The sequence below is a fragment of the Malus domestica genome, chromosome 11 (genome assembly GCF_042453785.1).
Source record: "Malus domestica chromosome 11, GDT2T_hap1".
NCBI lineage: Eukaryota > Viridiplantae > Streptophyta > Magnoliopsida > Rosales > Rosaceae > Malus > Malus domestica.
This window is the reverse complement of record NC_091671.1, coordinates 21,290,043-21,309,751: the sequence shown is the minus strand read 5'-3', so window position 1 is coordinate 21,309,751 and position 19,709 is coordinate 21,290,043. Positions and strand designations below refer to the sequence as shown.

The following is a 19,709-nucleotide window of genomic DNA, read 5'->3' as shown; positions in this document are numbered from 1 at the left end:
AACCTCTTTTTTTTAATCTTATGTTGATCACATTCTATGCCAATTCTTAGTTACTTGCCTTTTGCAACATTCTAAGATATTGGAGTTTTTGCTTTGATAAATTGGTTAATCAATGCCATGTGATCTCTAGGAAGTGTTTGGAGACTATTTTCAAGAGAATGAATATGGTGTTGGCTTTAATGAAAATTAAATTTATCAATGCCATGTGATCTCTAATAATTTTCTCATGTCCTAACCTCATGCCTAGCTATTTATCTGGATGTTTGAAAAGTTATTGTCTAAGAGAATCTGTTGCCTATTAGTGAGTCCTAGTACCCTTGTCCTATACCTCAAAGTTTGATTTTTTTTATTCCTTCAATTATAGTGCTATTAAAGTCAAAGGTGAGTATTGGTGGTGACGCTGCTTTACTTATGCTATTTTGAAATCTAGTAAATGGTGGAGGCCCATGGTGCATCTTATGCTATTGAAAGTTACTCTTATAATTTGTGGTCTTCTGTTATTTGAAGATTATGGTCCATGATAGTCATTATTCGAGGATGATGGTCCATGATATTCCATTATTGTTCAATAAACAAGTCTTGATAAGATATTAGCTAGTATATTATCGCTACCTTTAATATGTTCAAAAATTGGCTTAGAACCATTCCCCGTAAATGAATCAATAAAATTGACACATCTTCAGGCTATCTATTCGTTAGTATGTTTCTTATTGTAATGAGAAATTATATTTTGAAAATATGTTCTTACTGTAATTACTTCATAATGTAAAAATAAAGAAAATGCTCCAAGTGAATTAATTATTCCTAAAATTTCTAGATTTGTTATTTTTAGAAATTTAATAAGATTTTTTTTTAAATATTAAATTTCTAAATTGAAGGGAAATAAGAAAATTGTCCATTGGTGGGTCAATAATCCTACGGTACAAAACCTCAATCGGAAAGGTATTGCAACTTTCCAGGAAGTTGTATATGGATTGATGACTTCTCTTGTGAAAAGTTACAATCAAATTTTGATTAATTAATTCAATGGACAAAGGAGCGGTGTCCCTGACTTGATTATGGAGTGAGGCATCATTGCACCTGTTTACCCAAAAGATGCATTGGTTATATGTTCAAATTTAGGCACACTCTTTCCGAAGGGGCTCATTAGCATCCATAAATAAAGCAATCATCCTGCATCATACATTCATTCCATCCACTGCATCTCAACTACCAAATAGAAAGATATTAGAATTTCATCCCATTCGTGACAGAGTTTCCTGCATAATCTGGTTCAAGGATCCTTGTGAATTGAAGTGCTGCTTTCACAAGGAAGTGGAGTCATTGTATCCTGGGAGGCAAGCGCGGGTAACCATTAGCACCTGTGTGGGGCGTAATTCGTCTTAAGGTCAGAGCGTCCAACGCTTGCCTCGACTTAATTAAGGTTCTTCTAAACTTATTTAATTTTGTATGCAAGTTCCATTATAATTATTGTTTAACAGCAAATTAGCACTATATTTCCAACAAACTTAAGACGAATTATCTGTGATATTTGCTATTAAAGTGTTAATATATGTTTTGAGTTTCTGTGTTCTTCTACCAATCAGAATAGACTGCAGTTTTATTTGGTTTATAATTGTGAATCACTCTATTCGATGCTTTTCCATTAATTCTATTTTAAATGTTGTTTGTTTGATAAGTTCCGTATAAATGTTAGAAACCTTCAAAGCAATTAACGTGTTGAACCTTCTTTTCAAATAAGCAAATCCTCTTTTCCTTTTAATAGCCACATGTGTCATCTTGTGTTTCTTATTACCTTTTGTTAATTTAGTTTGACAAGTTTCATAACTAATTTGCATCTCTATAATTTGTTTTGTTAGTTATATAATCAGTAGCTTTATATGCTTTGAACTTCTATCAAGTTGTCTAGTTTCTGGCTTTATTTTATACAGTATTAATTTTAAGTTTGACATTGTAAAGTAAGATAAAAAAGGTCGAAAGTATCTCAGAAGGCTAGTGCCCTTGCCAATACAAAATTACAAATTCCTTTGTTGTTGCTGCTCGGCACTATGCAGATTTTAACTTATCTGCTGTCATGTCTGAAGTCAATTTGGTGAGCAATACTAGTCTACTAGAGCATGGTGGGTGGATATTGGATATTCGAGCCTTATGTCACATATGTTCTGACAGGAACATGTTCTCTACCTATGAAGAAAACGATAATAGTGAGCATTTGATTATGGGAAATTCTCCCACCTCCAAAGTTGAAGGCCAAGTGAGCGTGGTTTTGAAAATGACATCTAGGAAGGAAGTCACTCTTAATAAAGTGCTTCATGTTCCTGACATTCGGAAGAACTTGGTTTCTGAATCGCTGCTTAGTAAGAAATCGCTGCTTAGTAAGAATGGGTTCAAAATAGTTTTTAAGTTTGATAAGTTTCTACTCTCCAAGAATGGGTGGAGAAAGGGTATCTTATTGATGGTATGTTCAAGATTAATACAATGGCTGTTGTACCCAAAGTTAATAATAATACAATTAGTTTTGCTTGTATGATTGAGTCATCACATTTATGGCATGGTAGATTGGAACATGTTAATTATGAAAAATTACGTAAATTTATTAACATGGAACTAATAACATTGATTATACTAAGAAATGTGAAATTTGTGTTGAAGCAAAACTAACAAAATTGTCATTCCATTCCTTAGAAAGAAGTACAAAACCTTTAGAGCTAATTCAAACTGATATATGTGATTTAAAAAGTTTATACAAATTAGAGGTGGTAAAAAGTATTTTATTACTTTTATAGATGATTGTACAAGATATTGTCAAATATTTTTCCTCAGGAGTAAAGATGAGGCAATATAAATGTTTAAACATTACAAGAATGAAGTTGAGAATCTAACTCAACAAAAAAATAAAGGTACTAAGAGGTGGTGAATATGAATCATTTTTTGGTGTATTTTGTTCCCAACACGGAATTATTCATCAAACTACAGCTCCTTATTCACCTCAGCAAAATGGTATTGCTGAACGCAAGAACCGAACTTTTAAAGAAATGATGAATGCTCTTTTGGTAAGTTCTAGGGCACCCCAAAATTTGTGGGGAGAGGCATTGCTTTCTGCAAATCATATTCCCAACAAGTTGCCTCATAAATATCTAATAATGTGGGGATGTCTAGCAAATGTGGCGGTCCCAAACCCCAAAAAGGTTAAGATAGGATCAAAGACCATTGATTGTATCTTTATTGGTTATGCTATTAACAATAGTGCATATAGTTTCCTTGTACACAAGTCTGATATATCGGATGTACATGTGAATACAATTATTGAATCTAGAAGTGCATCATTCTTTGACAATGTGTTTCTTTACAAAGATGCACAAGAAAGAAGTTCTCTTAAAAGAACTTTTGATACTGTTAGTAATAACTAGAAATTACGCCCGCGCGTTGCTGCGGGAACCAAATGTTTCAAGCGTAATCGGATGAATAAAACACATCTAAGTTGAATAAATTCAACATAATTATGAACAAACAGAGGGATACATGAGCGAATGAGGTCGATATGATAAGTAATTTTTCTTTTATAAACATTCAAGTGAACATGCATATAAACACATTGTACAATGAAACATCCACACTGGAATAGGGGATCCTTCAATGTTATGAAACATCCACACTGATCCTAAAACTACAAATGTAAGCACCGAACATTGTAAAGGAATCATCTCTGATACAGCATTTGCATATTTGCCTTCTCTCATCCCCTTCACATATATACTAAACCATTTTTGTGCACTACAAATTTGAGAAATAATCAAGTCGGCCTCTGCCATGCAAATGGTTTGTTCCACTTCTTTTCTCCAGTTCCCAAAACTATAGATACGACCGTAATAAAACATACATGGCCCTCACACAGTGCAGCCCCCTAACAATCTAACAAAGAGAGAGATTTATTTCAAAAGAGAAAAAGAAAAAGAGCTTTAAATGCCAGTTGTTTGGTGTGGTTTTCGTTTTCTCTTCTTCTTTTACGGAGTAAGCATACACCTATCCATCCATCTTCCCTTTTATGTATAAATCTATATATACACACATATATTCACACACACACATCTATACACACACATATATTTAAATATACACAGTGAGAACATTGAGTTCAATCCAAATCTGTAGTCCTAACAATGTACTTAACACTTCAGAAACATAAATCTAATGTACCTCCAACAGAGATTTGAACCATCTTTCATGAGTCAGCATCACTTTCCTTTGCCCTTTTTCACTTTCTAATCTCTGCAGATCCTAACTTTTATCTGGAAACATATAAAAACTACAAAATCACAACTCACTTATACTCGATCAACGTTTTGCTCTGAAATCTTTATTTTAGACTTAGTATCCAGAAACAAAAAGTCTTATATGAAAAAGATAACTTATTCATCACAAAGCAACGATACATTTGCAGTAACTGTTTAAGTCAGAACATATTGATCATCATGAATTGCAGCATTAGCATTCTAATTAGAAACTTGTAGCCATCAAATTTAACATTTCACTACCACGTTTGATCGCATTAAACAATCAAATTATTGATAATTACCTTAGTAGAAGCTTGAATTTCTCTGGCAGTCACATCCAAAGCAAGTGCATAACCTTAAACCCTCCGATTTCTAATCGTATACCTAAAAATAGCAAGGAACTGGCTTCTTCCTCCCACAACTAAAGTTCCTGAAATTTCCAAAGAAAGTAAATCCGTTTAAATTCAGAGAAATTGGAGGACCAAATCGTATAAAATTTGATTTAAATGAGCAAATGTACACCAATTAAATGAGACTAAACACATTTCGAATCTATGAAATAGAAGAACAATCATGTTAAGACTCTCAAGATTGTGTGCTGAGCACAAAATTATAGGTTAATAAAGGTAAATCCCAATCCAAAGCTCCAACCTTTTAACCCAAAATGAAAACAAAAAGCATGGAACATATATTTCAATTTTATTATTAGATTTCTAAATCCTCAATTTGAATGCGTTGTAAAGATAATACCACCAACTAAGGATGGCAATCTGACCATGGTTGTGTATGTCATGACGACTCTATGCAACTGAATATATAAAATTTAAGCAGCCCCAGACAATCTCCTAAGCATCTACAAACTATTAACATTATTTCCCCAATTTTATTTCTCAATTTTATCAAATGCTGCATAAACGATCACAATTTACTCCCTTCTAATTCCCACATAACTCCGAACAAACAATATTGATAAATCTTTATCATCACCTTTAACAAAACAAGTTACATCGAAAAGAAAAAAAAAAGTTCCTATGCAAACAAATTTAAGCAGTTTCAGATAGTCTCCTAAGCACAAAATTATAGTTGAATAAACAAAACTCCTGATCCAAAGCTCCAACTTTTTAACCCAAAATGAAAACGAAAAGCATGGAACATATAATTCAATTTTGTTATTAGATTCTCTAAACCCCCAATTTAAATCCATTGTAAAGATAATACCACCGACTAAGGGTGACAATCACAGAAATGGAATCCAGGTAAAACCAAAATACATTAAGAATCCTCAATAGTTAAACTGCAAGCTAAATCGATTAAGTGCTCCGAAGATAAATGCACAAATTTGCAAACAAAGCAAAGAAATTGAAACTGTGTCATGAAAACTAATTAAAGTTCATATAATGTGATTGTATCATTAGCTAAGAGGCCACATAGAATGTTGGTACTGCATGGCACAAAAGCAATGTAAAATCTACATGTATAGGCAATATCATCACGCTTGAGAATTCGAAATGAACAAACACTGGACACACACACTCACACACACCAGAATTCATATTATGATACAGAAGCTTTCAAACTACTAATCAAAAGCAAAAGCAAGATATAAGAAATGAAAATGAAACAACAAAATGAAAGCAAAAGCAGAATGAAAGCTAACATGTCTTGGCCAACATATTTATAAGATATGGATACCAATCCACTGGACTCCAAACACCAAATAGTGACGAATTTAGCTAAAGAATGTTAGCCACAAAAATCCTATTAATGAATCTCAAAATTTACCCTAACCATTAAAATAGTAATGAAGCTCAAAATATTCCCTAAACACCGAAACCCACAGTACATGCCGTCTACCTAACAAAGATAAATTAAAAATAACAACTGCAATATCAATAAAGACTTTGTGAACTGCAACGATTAAAAGGGCCGGATAAACACTAATCTAGATGAACAAAAGAAAGTACACATTAAAGAGCACCAAAAAGGCAAACACTTTCAAGGCTGTCAAACAAATTTCAATTCAAGGGTTTGAACCCATTGATCAAACTGCAGACATACAAAGGACAGAAGAAAAAATGCAGAACGAAAAACTTTTAGAAATACAAACTTAAAATCCATCATGCTAGCCGCTTCTTCTAACACAATTACTTTCACCTTTCTAATATCATAGTATTTTTTTTATTTCTGCAATCAATACCGTCCAATCTTTGAATTTTTCATTAAATTGGAAGGTAGTGTAAAGCCTAAAAAATGTTAGGCATGCTGCTACAAAGATAGTAAAGCCCAACAGCTCCATCTAACTCGCCAATTGCTAAATGTTAAATTTCTTGAACTACACAACCTATTACTAATACCCGAACAGTTAGAGAACATTGGACATTCGTTGTACTCAATCTGCATATATCCCAGCACCAAGAAAGTTATGAAGAAATAGAAATGAAACTGTACAGCAGGTATACAGCAGGGAACAAACACTATAAAAGTGGCACTCAAGTACTGTAAATCAGATTTAGAACATTTTAAAATCCTTTGAGCAGCAGAACATAAAAATCCAACAGAAAGACAAAGCAGCATACCAGTTCATGTGGATCTTCCTAACTTGTCCAAAAAACCGTGCACATAGTTCACCTGCAAACACTAGAAAATTTTGAAGAAGCACAAAAATGAGCAAAGTGAAACCCAAAAATCGAATTATGGTTCTAACAAAGCAAAAGGAAAACAAAACAATAAACAATTAGTTTGAAACAGTGCATAACCTATTCAATCAGAAGGAACAACCGAAAACCCATACCCTGCCATACACCCCTCTGTGACTCTCTCCTCACTGACCCTGTGCACTAACCCATTAATTAATCCCAAAAAATGCACACATCCATGCTTTCTTCTCTCTCTATCTACCTCTATCTCCCTATCCATCTCTCTCTAGAAAATTACAAATCCCCCAAAACCGGACCTAACATACTAAACAATCAGAAAATCCAAGGCAACATTAAATAATACAAATTTAAAAAAGAAACTTATCTTTGGATTTCAGGCATGCAGCGCAAGATTTGGTACACCTCACCCTCAGTAGGGTTTCTCGATGTCCCCTACCCCGTCTCCTTGAAATCCCGACGACTCATGTGGTCTTCTCTGCCCATACCCACCATCCTATCTGCATCAATATTGGCGAGACCCCTACCCTTCCCCCTTGCTTTCCTTCCATCGCCATCTCTCTCTCTCTCTCTCCTCTCTGTCTCGCATGCCCTACCTGAAACCCTTACCGTTTGGTACGTGGGACGGGATGAAACAGAGTGGGACGAGGTGTTCCGTCCCACGTTTGGTGCGCCTAAACGGGTGGAACGCGCTGTTCTACGGGATAAATTTTGGGTGAATTTTCATTCCGCCTCACCCCCCTGAAACGACTCGTTCCACATCCGTGGAACACAAAATTATAACCTCTCTGTTTCCTTCTTCTTCCTCCTTATTTCCATCCGAGGGCATCTTTGCTCCCTCTCCGTTCTGTCCCGTCCTGTCCTGTCCCATCCCATTCTGTTCCGTCCCGTCCCGTCTGTATACCAAACGATAATCGAACGGGACCAAATGATAGCTACCCGCTGACCCTTATCTTGCCCAAATCTAAGAGGACAAAATTGCCCTTCATAATAAACCATGCCCACCATTGGATTGTAATATGTGATGGGCAAAAACGTAATTAAATATTTGGGCCTTACTAAGGGCCGGGCTTCCCAGCTAAAGCCATCGAGCTGCTGGCCCAAAACCAACAGAAATACCAATGGCATGGTTGTAATTAATCTGAAATTCGGATCAAAACACTATTCATTTCTACAGTGCCAATTCCAAACCTTTCTTTAGACTAAAGTAATAATAATCAAGAGTATCAAGACAATGAAAACCAAGAGGCTATAGAACAAGAACCTGAAGTTGAACCTAGACGTAGCAAAAGTGCCAAGACCACTAAATCCTTTGGTCCTGATTTTTTAACTTTTATGTTAGAAAATAAGCCTCAAACTTGTAAAGAAGCAGTGTCTTCTCTTGAAGCTCCATTTTGGAAGGAGGCTATTAATGCTGAAGTGGAATTTATCATATAGAATCACACATGGCAACTAGTTGATCATCCTCCTGGAAATAAACCATTAGGTTATAAATGGATTTTTAAAAGGAAAATGAAGGCTGATGGATCAATAGACAAATATAAAGCAAGACTTGTTGCCAAAGACTATAAACAAAAAAAAAAGGTTTAGATTACCTTGTCATTTGTTCACCTATTACAAGAATTACATGAATTAGAATGTTAGTTGCAATAGCAGCTTTGCATAATCTAGATATACATCAAAGGGATGTTAAAACAACTTTCTTAAATGGTGATGTAGATGAGAAAATTTATATGGAACAACCAGAAGGAATTATTTCCTGGACAAGAGAAGAAAGTGTGTAAACTTGTTAAATCTTTGTATGGCTTAAAACTGATAGGAGCATATTTATGCGACTTAGTTAGCTTGTTTTCTTGCATTTTCATAGCTAGTTTCTACTTATTATAGTGTTTTAAGCTATTTCGTGTGTTTGTAGGTCCAAATGACAAAGTTGGCAAGAAAGTGCAATTTGGAGCAGTTTTGGGCTAAGAATGGATAGCACATGCTTGGAGCAAGGTGGATGGACGTTTTTGAAGTTCAAGAGGCTAGGAATGTGCTAAAAAGATGAAGAAAATAAATTCAAGACAAAGAAGATAAGGAATCAGCTAAAAAGAAGGCACATTATCTAAAACCTTAACCAATCTTATCTTATCCAACCTTATCCTCAACAAATCTTATCTTATCTAGTCTTATCTTATCTTATCCCATATTATCCAAACATTATCCTATTTTATCCAACATTATCTAAACTTATCTCCAGCTGCAAAATGAGTCCTTATCCTATTCTAAATCCTTCTCATCTGAATTTAGGAGTCCTAATCCATCTAAACACATTAATTCTTTTCCCCCTAGGAATCTGCCATGCAAATCCTTCTCCGCTACAACCTTTGCGACGAACCCTAGCCCTATAAATACACCAAATTCGCACCATTCAGGGCACCACATACACAAGAGCCAAAACATCAGAAAAATACAATTGTGCCGTAGATTTGCAAGGAAGGAAGGAGAGGAGACCCTTTGTTGTGCCCTGCCATTCAAGCTTGGATAGCTGGAACGTTTCTAGGTGTATTCTATCCTTAGTTTTAGTTCAATGTCTAAATTATATTGGTTTCGTTTAATTGCAAATATGTGGAACTAAATTCGTTTTAGTTAGAGGAGAATTCGAAGTCATGAATGCAATTTACTTATCTGTTTGATTGATAACTTATTCTTGTGTGTTGATTGAGGGTGCACACTTAGTTTGCATGCAGGGATTTGATGCTAGAATATAAGGGAATTTCACCTAATCGTTATGAACTTATATTCACAAGTAGTAAAAGTCACTAGTCATGATTGTGTTAAGTGAATTCTTGGCAGGAGTATCATGCAGTTCATAGTTACGAATGCCTTGTCAATGCTTATGATTTTCATAGAACTTAATGATTTTTTATATGTATCTCTATTATGCAGTTCATGTAGGGAACTTGATAAGAATAATTTGGTTGCGTCGCTGAGTCCAATTCAATGAAATTAAGAAAATCTGAAAGTTAATTTGTGCTTCTCACGATTAATTTGGGGCATTGTCATTCATGGTTTATCGGAAGAATAACTGGAGATTGATTTGTATGCATATGTGTCATGTGTGGAGAAAGACCCTCTAACTAGCCTTTTTACCCATTCAATTCACCTAATTTCGTACCTAGTCCACTTTATTTTGCAATTTGTTTAGTTTAGTTAATTTCATCCAAAACAAGTCCCCTTTGAATTAAGTGTGTTAACTTAGTTATAAATGTGTTTGAATATGTTCATTTTAGTGTTTTGAGACTTACTACTCTTAAATTCGTCCAAATAACTCCCTAGAGTCTGTTTTGAGTCTAATTGCTAATATTGTGCTGTTTTGAGTCTGCTTAGTGTGTTTTAAGTTTTTAGAGTCTAGTTAAGTGTTTTTAAGTCTAGTTTTTAGTTTTTAAGTTTAATTTGTGTTGATTAGCATCCCTAACTAATCCCCGGCCTAGAACGATCCCTACTTTCACATACTACAACTATCTAAATAAGGTTTAATTTGTGTGTTAGTTTTTACCACATCAAAAACAAGTACCCAAACAATGGCAATATAAATTTGACAAAGCAATAATGTCAAATGGATTCAAGATCAAAAAGTGTTACAAATGTGTTTACACTACAAGCACTAAAGATGATTTTGTCGTTGTTTGTCTTTACGTGGACGATATGTTAATTATTGGTAGCAATATTGGCATGATTAAATCTACCAAGAAAATACTAACCAATAATTTCGACATGAAAGGTATGGGAGTTGCGGATGTAATTCTAGGAATTAAAATTTCTAGAACATCTTATAGATAGTTTTATCTCAGTCACATTATATTGAGAAAGTGCTTGAAAATTTAACAAGTATGACATTAGTCCACAGAGAACACCATATGTCCAAAATCTTAAGCTTGTGAAGAATGATGGTCATCCTATGTACCAAAAAGAATATGCTCGTATCATTGGGAGTCTAATGTATCTTATGAACGGCACAAAACCTGATATAGCATACTCTATCAACAGACTAAGTAGATATAATAATAATCTAGAAAGGATCATTGGAAGGCTATAGTCAGAGTTCTAATATACTTAAGACAAACGAAAAATTATGGATTGCACTATACCAGATATCCTGTTGTACTTGAAGGATACAGTGTTGCTAACTGGATATATGATGCCAAAGACACAAAATCCACAAGTGGATATGTCTTCACAATTGGTGGCTCAGTTGTTTCATGGAGATCCATTAAACAAACATGTATAGCAAGATCTACTATAAAATCTGAGTTCATTGCTTTAGATAAAGAGGGAGAGGAAGCCGATGGCTATGTAAATTTTTAGAGGATATTCCATGTTGGCCAAAACCAGTGCCCTCTATTTGTATACATTGTGATAGCTAATCCGCAATTGCAAGGGCACAAAACCACATGTACAATGGTAAACCGCCACATATACTTCGAAGACATAATACCGTGAAGAAACTGCTCTCTAGCGGTATAATTACCATAGACTACATAAAGTCAAGAGACAATATAGCGGATCCGTTTACTAAAAGTTTGAATGGAGAGCAAGTTTACAGATCATCGAGGGGAATGGGGATAAAGCCTATGTCTAAAGAGTTGTCATAGTGAAAACCCAACCTAGTTGACTGGAGATTCCAAGATCTAGGTTCACAAGGGACAACTAAATTATGATAACTCGAAAATAGCACTATGGAGATATAATCTCCTACCCATGTCCTATGATGATATAGTGATGTATGTAAATTATTTTACGTTAAGCTTTGCTTTTAATGATTCTTATAGCTTGGAAGACTTACACATCCAAGTGGGGTATTGCAGGATACTTTTAATGGGAAGTCACCTATCTAGAGTGAGGAATGAGGCCGTTCCTATGAGAATTTTCTGAAGGGCTTAATTCTCTAGAGCACTCATGAGAAACCAGAAATTGTTCAGGGTCGAAATGAACACAAATGATCGAATCAGATATGTTTAGAAGGATACTGTGTACGTATTAATGTCTTGGTTTACATGAACAGCTGAATAGTTCAAGATATCATGTTCATTGATTAGCCAAGTAAATCCGATTTTACCTCACTATGGAAGGTTCAAAGCCAAAAAGTTACCTATCCTGATGCAATATTTTTCTAATTGGAACTCTCTCAAATGTCTGCATTTCATTTGCATAATGTTGAGCCATATTTCCATTCATGTGGGGAACTGTTGGAAATTTAATAAGAAAATTTTAAATATCAAATTTCTAAATTAAATGGAAATAGAAAATTGTCCATTGGTGGGTCAATAATCCTACGGTACAAAACCTCAATTGGATAGCTATTGTAACTTTCCAGGAAGTTGTATATGGATTGATAACTTCTCTTGTGAAAAGTTACAATCAAATGTTGATTAATTCAATAGACAAAGGAGCGGTGTCCCCGACTTGATTCTGAAGAGGCATCATTGCACCTGTTTACCCAAAAAATGCATTGAATCTCTCTTCAAATTTAGACACTCTTTCTGAAAGGGCTCATTAGCATCTATAAATAAAGCAATCATCATGCATCATACATTCATTCCATTCACTGCACCTCAACTACCAAATAGAAATTTATTAGAATTTCATCCCATTCGTGAGAGAGATTCCTACATAATCTGGTTCAAGGATCCTCATGAATTGAAGTGCTGCTTTCACAAGAAAGTCATTCGTGAGAGAGTTTCCTGCATAATCTGGTTCAAGGATCCTCGTGAATTGAAATACTGCTTTCACAAGAAAGTGGAGTTGTTGTATCCTAGGAGGCAAGTGCGGGTAACCATTAGCACTTGTGTGGGGCGTAATTCGTATTAAGGTCAGAGTGTCCAACGCTTGCCTCGACTCAATTAAGGTTCTTCTAAACTTATTTAATTTTGTATGCTAGTTCCATTATAATTATTGTTTAACAGCAAATTAGCACTATATTTCCAACAGTTGCTAGTAGTCTTGACTGTATGTCGCTAAACTTTTCTGATGCACTCGCTAAACTTTTCTGATGCATATCTTAAACTTGTTCTCCTTTGATGAATTCTTATGTTTTTTCTAATATAATATTCACATCTATACTAATGATGAAGCATCTGTTTCAACTATCTTATAACAATCATCTAATGATAAAGTTAATAATTTAAGTTTGGTAATTTCTTGCTTTATATTTGAACTAATTTAACATCCTCGCTACTAAAATATTTTTTGTTCAAATTTGCTAGTTTTACTATGTAATACTTCTATTTTTCTTCCTAAATCGGGAATAAAATTCCTTGCATAATTTAACGGCCCTAAAAAAGCTTGCAAATGTTTTTTATCTTCTAACCTATCAGGAAATTCTAAAACTTTTTTAGATGTATGATCTTGTAATTGTATTGTACCCGACTTAATACACATTTCTAAAAATTTTATATCTTGCTTTTCTAATGCTATTTTAGTTTTGCTAATCATAATGCCATTATTGATAAATTCTTGCAAAACTATCTCTAAATGCCTCATTTTCTATTTTTACTATGTATTAAAATATCATCTACATACACACAACAAAAATTACCAAATTCCTAGAAAATTTGATCCATCTTTCTTTGAAAGATGGATGGAGCAATTTTTTAATCCAAATAGGATAACAAGTCATTCAAAATGTTCTTCTAGACAAGTACAAGATGTCCACTCAATTGATTCTTCTGCTAATGATTTGTCAAAAACCTGATTTACAATCAAATTTATTAAAATATTTACTCTCTTAAATTTTATTTATGAACTCATCTTTATTAGGCAATTTATAATTATTTTCATATGTGACACACCCCGTCCCGAAGGAGGGCGTGCTGGCCGTCACGTGAGAGTGACGTAACCATTTACACAGTTCGGAAGCTTTAAAAAAAAAATTCCAATTACTAAGATAACACACCCGAGGGTGAGTCCTACTTTTGTGAATTCTGTCAGAACACCGTTGGATTCCTCGTGGCCACCAAAGCTCTGCTAACTTGAACCTGGAGGGGCGCAAAACAAAATTGAGTGGGTCAGTAAAACAAAGTTTTTCGAAGACTTTTCATTTAAAACATTTATAACCCCTCACCGTAAAACCTGTATACTTTCCCAGAAAATAGCATATATATAACATATATATAAGCAAAAAGCTCAAATCTCAAACCTTTAACACTTTTCAGAAATATATATATATATATATATATATATAGATATATAACCATATGAAATCTCAAAGCTTGAATCCCAAATCTTTAACATTTTTCAAGAAAAACATGCCATGCCATAAATCAAAATATAAATCAGGTGAAATAAGGAATCAATCGGAGACCCTGCAGTTGGTCCTATACGATTAATTCAATAGCTCAATATCTCACTAAGCCGGAGTCACCACAGTGACCTATACGGCCCTACTCTGCACATCACTCGGAACTACGTAAGGTAGTCTATACGATGAAAGGTGTAAAATACGCTCTAGTGCTTCTCTCATCATATCATCAGCGCGCATATCTAAGGTCACCCACCAGTCGGAACCCCTCTAATGGTCTGTACGACTGTCATGTCGGAACCCTCACATGGTCTGTACGACATCCACCTACTTGGATCCAAGGCGAGCGTGCGGTGTGGTGAATAATATAAGCACTAACACCTAGGGTGCAGATTATGAGCTCAAACATCTCAACAACAACAATTCAATGAATAAACGAACTCACCTGACTTACCTGTGCCTCCACAGCACCATGCAACATGTATGCCTCATATATCAATCATATAACTCATATGAAATTCACATTTTCCAATTAATTCTATGCATGGCATTTTCAAAACATAATTTCGCATAAAAGCATTTTTTTCTGGGAAAAACAATAGTATATAGGTAATACGAAAACAAAACTGCCCACTCACCTGGAGTTCGCCCACAACTCCCTAGCACCGTACATCAAGGCGTCATGACGATTAGCGCCTAGAACAACAATCAAATCCAACCTCAGAAATTCTGCCGATAGAATACATAACTTATATAAGACACGTCACTACGTAGTTCGATCCGGATGATCTGCAATTCAGATTTCAAATCCGTAACTTCCAGAGGTCCACAATATACCTCTAGGACAACATCCTAAAATTTCATTACCATCCAACGGTCGGATCTTCGTCAATTTCCAAAACTAAGTGACGGTTAACATTCTATTTTATGAACTTACAACTTCAATTCCAGAAGATCCGTAATCGGATTCCCAATCCGTAAGTTCCTATAATCCTCAAATATTACGTATTACAACGTATCAAAGTTTGATGACGATCCAACGGTCGGATCGTCAATTCACATTTTCATCTAACCACGAATCGTAACCAACTTAGGTTCAATTATTCAATTTACGTCCATCAATTATCAAAACAGAACCTAGAACCTTAATCACAAGCTAATAATGACATTGGCGGGCCATTGGCCACGCGCCGCCGCGCGGGCCGCCGCAGGTGGCGGTTGGCCGCCCCCGGCTCGCCGGAAAATTCAACTATTTCCAAAAATTACCAAAATTTGCAGATTTGAAGATCTCAATGAGTAGAACAACTTTCATACCTGAGACCAAGGCCAATTTGGCCTGGAAGTGCTTCAATTTCACCAAAACCGTGAAGAACCCTAGAATTTGGGTGTTTCCAATTCGACCTTCAAACTTGTTCCAACGCCTCAATTACCTCTTGGGCTTTGTTCTAGGTCCTAAAGGAATGCTAAAGGTGTTAGTAATTGAAAGAAAACATTTCAAAATTTGGAGAATTTAAACAAAAGGGTCGCGGCACCCGTAGGGGTGTTCTTCGCGAAATCACAACGAAATTCAATGATTCTTGGGGTGAAACGTAAAGAGGGAAGGCCTAGATGATGATTAGGAGTGGTACCTTGACTCAATTCGTCGGAAATTTGGACGAAATCCATCGAATTTGGGCGTGGGCACCGCCGGGTCGAAACGACCCACGGGTTCTCCCCAACCCATTTCCTCTTTTCCTCCGCTTCTCACCCTCTCTCCCTTCCTCCTTTCCCTGTTCCGATTGGTCAGTTTCTTCCCCTCTCTGCCTCTGATTCGCTCTCTCTCCTTCTTCTCCGATTGGGCAGTTTTTGCCCAATCTCTCTTCCTCTTTTCTGTTTTCTGGTTCTTCCCACGCACACACCCACACAAAACTTTCATTTTTCTCATCCCAGCCATCCATTTCAAAATCCTTTAATCTGGGCCATCCAAATTTTAATAAAAGAATTTCTATATTTTACTAAAATTATAATTCCTTAAAATTCCAAATTTCAAACGTTAATAACTTCTTCGATATAACTCCAAATCACGAACCGTCTGCGCCCACACGTCCGTAACGACGAGTACTACGAGGATATGTCAAGAAAACAAATCTTAGATGGCACGACACAACGATTAACCTCGAATGATGTGCGTGCCTCGAAGGGCATTTTTGTAAAATCCTTTATTAAAACTTTAAAAATTCTTAAAATTAGGGACGGGCTGTCACAATATGTATTATTATTTAATCTCTTATAATTATAAACTATTCTAGCTTTATCTCACTTCAACTCTGAATGTTTTCTAACCATGAATGTTGTTGGTCTGTGTTTGGACTTAGAAGGTCTAATTACTTTTAAGTTTAGCAACTCTTTTACTTGTTCAACTCTTGCTTATCAAGTAAACTACAATGCATGTTTGCCATCTTAATGGTTAAATCTAGATTAATGATATCTAATTTGCTAATATTTCATTTTTGTTCCAATGTAGCCTTCCCCAATACGTTTAGTCTGTTATACTAATTGTAATAATTCTTCTAAACATTTTGGTCTATCTAATTTTAATATTTCTATAGGAGCTATTTCTTATAACACTGGATATTCATGCTCAAAAATTTCTTCATCAATTTCTTCTATTTTATTATGCTCATCATTTTTTTCGTTTTTGAATTCTAAATAATAATTATCCTGATTAGTAGATTCCTCTATACTTATGCTTTTATATGCTTCTAAAGTATTACTTTGGTCAATTATTGTTGCATCTCTTAAAAAATGTTATGTTAGGATTCATAAACAAGAAACCTTTGTAAACTTTTCAAAAAGTTTAAACCTAGAATAAATTGGTATGATCCTACTGGTGAAACAAATGTTAATGGTAAATTGAATTGTTGTTCTTCCACTTTAATAGACTCATTATTGATGTAAAGTGTTAAAAAAAAAAAACAGGCATTTCATCAAATTGTGTTATTCACACTAGTTTTGCTAATTTTTGTCTATATTGTCCTGATACAAATTCGTCTCTTATGACACTCTTTGTGATACATGTGTCTGTCATAACTGTTGTTTGTATTTTATGATCTTTTTGCTAATTCTACTTCACAATTTAGGGTAATTAATGAAATATTTTTTTGTTTCTTTATACTATTAACAGTATTCCTAATATTTCATTGCTCTCCACTGATTTTGCTGAATTTATTTATATAACCTATTATTATAACACAATTTACACAATACTGAGTATGTGTTATAATATTTGTTTGCAATTAATGTAACAACCCGTCATTAATTTTATGATTTTATTAATTTTAAATGAGAGAATTGATGAAAATGCCCTTAGAGGCAGGGATTTTGACTTTCGTTGACCATTGTTTAGAGAGACGTGTTGTAAACATGAAAATTCTGTAACGAATGAAACAAGAACACGTGTACAAAGTAGATTTGTATTGATGAATTTGTAGGGTTACAATCTCTATTTACGAATGAATCGAACGTCGTTACAAGTTTTAAGCTTGAAATAAAGTCTTGAAGGAATCGGCACAAGTGCTTATTGATTCTTCATGGGAATGCTTCGGCTTTGGTCGAAAGAAAGTTTCGGCTTTGGTTGTACGTTCTTCGAAGGGAGCTTTGGCAACATATTAGTCTTCAAAGATTTGGTAGAGGTTCTCCTTTTGAGAGAATTTGGGCCCTTCAATGTAGAAATTGTCGACCTTTATGCTTGTCTGAGGACCTTGTATTTATATACTTCTCAAAGCTTGCATTTGGATGGATTTGGCTTTGATTTGTGTCTTGATTCGTTCATGGGAGAATTTAGGCATGTTTTGTGTCTTAATTTCAGCCATTTTCCCTTGCTTGGCCTAAATCTATAGGGCTTTCTTGCCTATTTTGCAAGCAATCTTCAATTCTTGCTTGTTTAGTGAAGATGCTTTAGCTTTTGTTCTGGTTTTGGGAGCAATTTGGGCCCCTTGCCGATTTTAAGGAGATTTCTTCCCCTTTGCCGCATTTTAGGAATGCTTTTGAGCTTCATTTGCTTGATTTGTGCCACATGTCATTGATGACTTGTCCATTAGTGATGAGTCATATGCCATGTGGAGCTTTGTGATGCATCATTGGCATGCAATGAAATTTATATGTCTACAAATGCCCCAACTTCAATGCGCGTTGTAGGCATGTGCTTGTCACATATAGAAAACGTGTTTTGAAGTCCTGCAATATGAATGTTCTAACTCAAGGGTCGTCGAGATTTGATCTTGAGTTAATTTTCTTCTTCAAGGGCCGTAGACGCGTATTTCTTCAAAGAAACATTTCTTCAAGGGCCGTTGAGGCATATTTCTTGAATTGAAAAGATGAATTTCGTCAAGAGCCGTAGAGGCTTAATCTTGAATAAAAATGAAATTTTCTTCAAAGGCCGTAGAGGCTTGATCTTGAATGAAATGAAAATTTAATTTAAGGGTCGTAGAGGCTTGATCTTGAATGAATTTTTTTTTGAAAATGGATAAATTGGCACATACTTATTGTGCATATTGATTTTCCATGATTTTTTTGACAAAATACATTTGGTGTATTTTGAGGCTTGGATTTTTTCCATGTGGGTGTGGGAAAAGTGCTTTTTCCTTCCTTAAGTAGGAACCTCCAATTTTGGCAATGAGGGTGATTCTTCAAGGTTTTGGAAAACTTTGGTGATTTCCTTCAAGGTTTTGGAAAGCTTTAATGCTTGTCCTTGGGTAAGTAGGATTTGCATTTTTTTTCGTTTCCCTTTTCATTTTTTTTTTCAGCCAAGGAAGGTGTTTTCCCCTTTGATTTGGGAAACTTGAAGACTTGTCCTTGCTTTGGAGGGATTTCCTTTTGTATTTTGGCAAGGAGATGTACTTTCCTTTGATGTTTTTTGGAATTTTGAAGCCCTTTCCTTAGTTTTTTTTTTCTTTTATTTTCTTTCCTGATTTTTTTTGCCAAAAAAAAAAAGCAATTTTTTCCCTTTATTGCAGTGCATAAGCATTGCCTTTTTTTTTATTGGAATTTGTTTCCTTCTTGTAGCTAGAATGTGCTTCCTTCTTTTGCTATTTGGTATGTATTTCCCTTATAGCATTAGGAAGCAATTGACCCTTATTTATAGGACAATTGGGTGTGTGCTTTGTCACAGACCACCCTTGTCGTGCATTGCCTTTGTGCTTGCCATGTGCTTGTTGCTGCTTGGTGTTTGTTGCAGTGCGTCACTTTTTACCGCGTGGTGCTATGCAAAAGACTGCAGCGAGGTTACGTTGTGTAGTGCCTTTTGGTCACAATTTCCCTCGGTGATGACATGTCGTGCAGTGTAAGAAACTGCTTATGTAATCGATGCGGGGTTGCGTAGTGTGATTGCATAGCATTTTGGTTTTCTTTGGTATTGTAGCATGCTTTGAAGGACCGTCTTATAGCTGCCCTTTTTGATGTGCCACTCAAGCTTTGTGGCTGATTTCTTTTTGTCGTTGTGACTTTGTCATCGCCATCCTTCAA

The 19,709-nt window shown here is 35.2% G+C and overlaps 2 long non-coding RNA genes across 3 annotated transcripts in view; both read right to left on the bottom strand.

Moving 5' to 3' along the window:
• LOC139189297 (uncharacterized) overlaps positions 1-16,101 on the bottom strand; it is a 69,344-nt gene extending 53,243 nt beyond the window's left edge. The window contains exons 1-4 of one of the 2 annotated variants that reach the window (XR_011573066.1): positions 15,836-16,101; positions 15,522-15,659; positions 14,846-14,903; positions 13,825-13,944 (exon numbers count right to left, since the gene is read on the bottom strand). This is a non-coding gene — a long non-coding RNA (uncharacterized lncRNA). Of the gene's footprint in view, positions 1-13,824; positions 13,945-14,845; positions 14,904-15,521; positions 15,660-15,835 lie in introns of those variants that run through there. The other variant, XR_011573067.1, reaches the window with a different exon arrangement.
• On the bottom strand, positions 4,252-7,518 carry LOC139189348 (uncharacterized). Its single transcript, XR_011573211.1, has 3 exons — positions 6,851-7,518; positions 4,577-4,704; positions 4,252-4,289 (listed from the first exon to the last, which is right to left on the bottom strand). It is a non-coding gene; the product is annotated as an uncharacterized lncRNA (long non-coding RNA).
• Positions 16,102-19,709: the final 3,608 nt, after the last annotated feature.